Consider the following 5800-nt stretch of genomic DNA (forward strand, 5'->3'; position numbering starts at 1 on the left):
GTTCTCAATGCATTATATAACCGGTCCACTCAGCCTCTCTGTAACTGCACTCCTGAATGTTTTCCATGGTTTCATGATGGCCCCAAGTTCCCTGTTAATTTAATGGGAAACCATTATATGTCTGTCTGCGACAAAAAAGAGCTTGTTTTGATACAGCCACTAAAATCTGGCATATTGCTGTATTATATTGTATTATAGGCAGACAGGGACACAGTAAAAGGAAAGGAAGCTTAGTGTTTAGCTTTTGGCCCATCAAAGCATTTTGGGTCACTTAAAAAAAAATGACCTTTTGAGAGACTACTTCCCGGGTTAAGATATTAAAAAACTCTGTTTTCAGTTTCCTGGAGGAGCAGTGAACTAGACAGCAGCTTCAAACAGCTCACCCTCTGAACACATTAACCCACATTACCGTTCTCGCTCACGTTTCACTATCAAACTTACAGACATGAACTCACCTTGACTTGTTGAACAAAAGCACCAAACAAACCTTCTCAGGGGAAAAGTGCATTGCTAACAGGCTGGATAGCTGATTAGCTGCTCAGCTGCAGCTCATTCAACAGCATGTAACCGCACCTGCAAATGTCACTTCGGTCTTATTAGATGTGTGGTCTTTGGTCCTTATAATTGCTAAAAAACAACAGGAGGTTGAGGAAAGTGAGAGGAAAGAGGAAAGGTTTCCAAGCCAACTCACTGGCTGCCTCTGGAGCCAGGTCCCTATTAACTGGCCGAACGGAAAGCGACAGCCTACTGGAAAACAAATGTTTGTTTAATGGAAGTGTGGAGAAAGAATAGGAAGACAGTAAAATGCGTGCTGGTGCGCAGCCTTTTCTAAGGGGGAGGAGAGTGTAGCGACTGGTTCCTTTAAGCGCACACCCTCTGCATCACACTCACACACACACCCACTAGACAGCTCAGGTAATAACTATGCTGGCTTCATATTAAAATGGCACATAGCTACTCACTACAGGAAGAGGCTAGTCTGTCCCCACAGTGTGTTGTAGTTTTGCCGACCCCTGGCAACAAGCCTAAAAGTCTGAATTATCCAATTTACCTGTTTTGCAGAAGTGGATCACTCATCTTCTCCAACCTCTGCTCTGTAAATTCCCCAGCAAGCCACCCAGCCTCATGGAATGCTGGGATGCCTGGGAGCTGCGCACTGACCGGAATACAGAAGGAAATGCCATTTTCTGAGAAAAATCAAAGATTGTCTATTTGACGCATACTTACACTGAGACTCAAACTGACTTCTTGCCTGCTGATTTCTGGTTGTTAGTAAGGGGTCATGCACTGGAATACATGGGTCCTTTGTAGGGTTGACTTATAAACTAAACTAAATATTTTCTTGTCACATTCATACTACAACTGGCATCCCGCCACAGTCAAACCGCTACACAATCTAAAAGACATCAGCGCATCCCCCAGATGACTGAGACGATAAGGATAATTTCTGACCCTTCCCTGGACACCCTTTTCTTCTTTTTATTAAAAAAAACAGTATTAACAATGCATTCTAAAACATATTGACAGTATTTTAGACTGCAGTGGTCTTCCAGTGCAAACTGCCGTCATTTCACCTCCACCTTCTTCTGCCTCCCTACACACTGTACAACCAGAGGTCAGAGCTCGGCTGTGTATGCACTCCAGCATGTAACTGGGTCACAGTCCAGAGCCTTTTCCATCTCCAGCAGAAAGCCCAATTAAATTACAGTCTCCTTGTTTTGGCAGAATGGGAGATTGTACTGACCCTCTGATGTACCTGTTACAGTGTTGGGACTATCTGGCTTTGAGACCCTTATTGGATAAGTAACTTCTCGTATCCCTTCACAATTTCCTTTATGGCACAGCGTGCGACTGTTGGGATGTGATGAGGCTGGAAACATCTAAACATCAGGTCTGCGACCTGCTACAACGAAATTCTGATGTATGCGCCTCCTCATTGGGACGGACCAATGTTCTGACATATAAAATCTTTGTTACCTTGACACTTTGACGTTCCGATTAAGCAAACATCCTAACTTGTCTCCCCAGCTAAACTCAAGGTGATGGCAGCTAACATCATCAAACACTGGTCCTCATTCCCAAAAAAAGATGAGAAGCCTAGGTTTTGTGTGAATTACATTAAACTTAACGCAGTGACATACACCGATGCGTACCCTCTGCTCGCTATACAGGACATTCTGGATTCACTTGCTGGCTCTTTTGTTGTCTCCACCATGGACCTAAACAGTGGCTACTGGCAGTGCCTGATGGAGGAGAACAGCAGTTTGGACTCTACCAATTCAAGGTCATGCCCTTTGGACTCAGAAATGCACCAGCAACTTCCCAGAGGTTGATCGAAATGACCTTGGGAGACTCATCCTAAGGCATCCAAACTTTGATCTCGCTTTTGTTGTTGACGATAATGCCAGTGACGTGTGTCTGGGAACTGTGCTAGTCCAGAAGTCTGGACTTGCAATCGATTTAGGTATATGGCAGCAGGAGCATAAACCAAGCAAAACGCAACTATTCGGCCACTGAGAAGGAATGTTGGCAGTGGTGTGGGATTTGGAAAGGTGGAGTTATTACCATGCATTGAAATACATGGGTCCTTTGTAGGGCTGACTTGTAAACTAAACTAAATATTCTCTTGTCAGATTTATACTCTTGCTGGCACTCTCAAACTGCTACACAATCTAAAAGACATCAGCGCATCCCCCAGCCAGCTGAAACAATAAGGATCATTTCTGATCGTTCCCTGGAGACCTTTTTCTGTTTTTTTATTAAATAAATAAATTGACAATGTACTCTAAGAAATATTGACACTATTTTAGACTGCAACAAATGGGATATATACTGTTCAATCCCTGTACCTGCTCAGTTCTGACATAATCACAAATTTATGTACACTCCAAACAGATCAAACCCGTAGAAAGGTCAACAAACCTTAAATATGGCCAAAATGATATTGGTGGTTTAGACTGAGGGTACGATGCACTGTAGAGAGCACAAATCTCTAATTTCTAGCTATTCAAGTGCCCAGTATGAAAGTGTTAGTATGAAACTGCAATTGCCTCTACCCACAATCCAAAATGCTAACAAATCTGCTACAAGAGCCAAGTCTCATTGAAACTGTATTCCCCGATAGATGATTTTGCAGTGGTATCATTCCATGGCAATACCCAGCCCAGTTTATCTCAGGGATAGTGGGATCACTTGTTATCAGATAGTTTTGCAGCTGAGTATTACAGTCCTTAGCAAGGCAGAGAGTAAGGATGTAGAGATTGGAGTGAAGTGCACAAGATCTGACAAAGATAAAATGATTTGTTATATCACAATCATAATCTAGCTCTTATTAGGCAAAATGTTTTAGTTCTAACTGTTGTCATAGAGTGAGTTCATAAACATTCACTTCTAGCACCAGATCATACTCTTTGACACAAACTGTGCAGTGCGGTTTTCTGAAAAAAAACAAATAGCATACTGAAACAGCACTCTGAATTTACAGAGAACACTCTGGACACGTCTGGGGAGATGGAGCAGAGTGACAAGAGCAGTCAGTGTTTAATAAACAGCTTAACTGGACACAAATCAAAGAGGTGATTCTGTTTTCATGACCTTAGCTTAGAGGTATCGGCGGTTGTTGATGCGGTGTGCTAAAACGTTAATGTTAATCAGCTAACGTAGAGATGTTAATGAGATATTTAGCTCATTTATGTTACATTAACTGAAGGTTTATGTGACATATGCGATTACACTTTTTGCTAAATATGGTGTCACAAGCTAACATTGCTAACATTTAAACATTTACCTAAGCTGCAAGATTGGACGCACTGTTAGCAATAGATCGCTGACATGTCTACTTAACTGACAGTCCATTTCCAGTTTCTTCTTCTAATTAATGATAGGCCTACATGTTTGACATGTAACCTGTTAAGTCATACCTATGGAGCGCACTTTGAACAGCCACACTGTCATTTAAGTACAGGGCGTCAGATTTATTTACTAACCTATTGCCTGATACATTTGAACAAATACTTGTTTGTGTTGTTAACTTGAAGCATACCTTAAGCACATTTTATTTTTCTGTCTGTGGATATTTAAAGGATAACCTACAAAACTATTAAACCTAAACCTAGTCTGAGGATTAGTCTTGATTCATTCTGGGTTATGTGATGGGTTTATGTCTGAGGTTTTGCCTGAAGTTTAAAAGGTCACGTCTCTGTACCCACACCTTTACTTTCTAATATGCCATAGCAATGTCAGGCTGATGCTGCTTTATGTCGTTTTAGCACAATCCCTATGATGAAAATCTATGGCTTGCATATTCTGCACAGGCAAAATCAGCATTAAGCCCCACACTCAGTCCTAGAAATCCTCAAATATGAGACTTCCAGAGTGCCAAGCAGCTAAAATAAAGCTTTTCCAATGGCAGCTGGATGATATGGATTCACCCTTGTTAAATACATATAAGAGGAAGTCATCGCGTGAGAGGAGAGGGGAGCCTCTTCTCATATGGAATTAGTATATTCCCATCAGCCAAGAGGGGCACAAAGAGAGGAGTTAATGGCACAGATAGATTGAGGTGAGCGCTCCCATTCAAGCACTGCTGAATCTTTGACCACATCTGTATTGATTTTGTCGGCTGATAGTTGTCACAAGACAGCTGATAGATAGTGAAGGATACACTTCATTAGCACTGAGCGTCTCCTTACCGGCCACCTCCTAAATCTTAGCTGCTTTTTGTGTGGCCCTGTCAATAAGTGCGCCATCAGAAGAGAACCATTACCTGATCACGCTGAATTATCTCTATTCACTTCATCCAACAATGAAGAGATAAGTCATGATACTGTAAGGGGAGGGAGATGGAGCGAGGAAGATTAAGGAGTTGTGCCAGCAGCTGAGGGGAGCTCAGTCTGGACTGCAATGTAGCTTTGCTGCTGATCCTCCCAATAATTTTAACCCAGTGAAGCTTTTAATAAAAAGTTTATTCTTATACTTAACATTTTTTATGACTCATCTGGCATAGCTTGGAAATAGCTGGACAAATCCTTCTACCAGTACCAGTACTATTCAGTCTCCTTTAGTGTGGAAATGAAGACGTTTTGAACCCCTCCAAGTGTTTTCCTTTGTTCTTACTGTTGTCGGTGCTGCTGCAAAGACAACAATGACGACATGGCTGCCAACATCAGTCTGGTTAGTGTCCAAAGGAAAAAACAACCACAAGAATCCCAGTTTAATACATACAGTATCTTAGTGCATTAAAGGCTTAATAAATGTTGGCAATCCCATCACCCTGTTGTTCTTTAGTTTGGAGTCCGTGGTATTTACATACAGTTATTAGAGTTATTATTATCATTATTTGAAAAAAAATAAAAGAGGATACAATATACAAGCCATGTCTTAAGACATTGTTACAAGCTTAGGCAATTAAAAAAAAAATCAGGAAGCCAATATAGGACTGTACATCACCTAGCTAGACACATTTCTCACCGTAATCTAGATTCGTGATTAACCTGATAAAGAAAAATTCTCCACGATCAACTTAGTGTGTTTTTTTATCGCAATCCACAACAACAGTCTTCTGCTGTACCATTCCTCTAAAGGAACCAATCCATAAATGTATTGTGTCTTTTTTGGTCTTTTACATCCAGTACACAGTGTGATCAATATTAACTTCAGAATTATAAGTTAAAATAAACAAGTCTAATACACACATTAAACACCCTAAACAGCCCTTTTTGTATGACTAGTGGACAGGCTGAGTGAATAAGAATTGATCTTAAGGGCAGTCTGAGAAATACAAACAAAGGTTTGGGTGGTT

This window comes from Sparus aurata, chromosome 11 (genome assembly GCF_900880675.1).
Source record: "Sparus aurata chromosome 11, fSpaAur1.1, whole genome shotgun sequence".
NCBI lineage: Eukaryota > Metazoa > Chordata > Actinopteri > Spariformes > Sparidae > Sparus > Sparus aurata.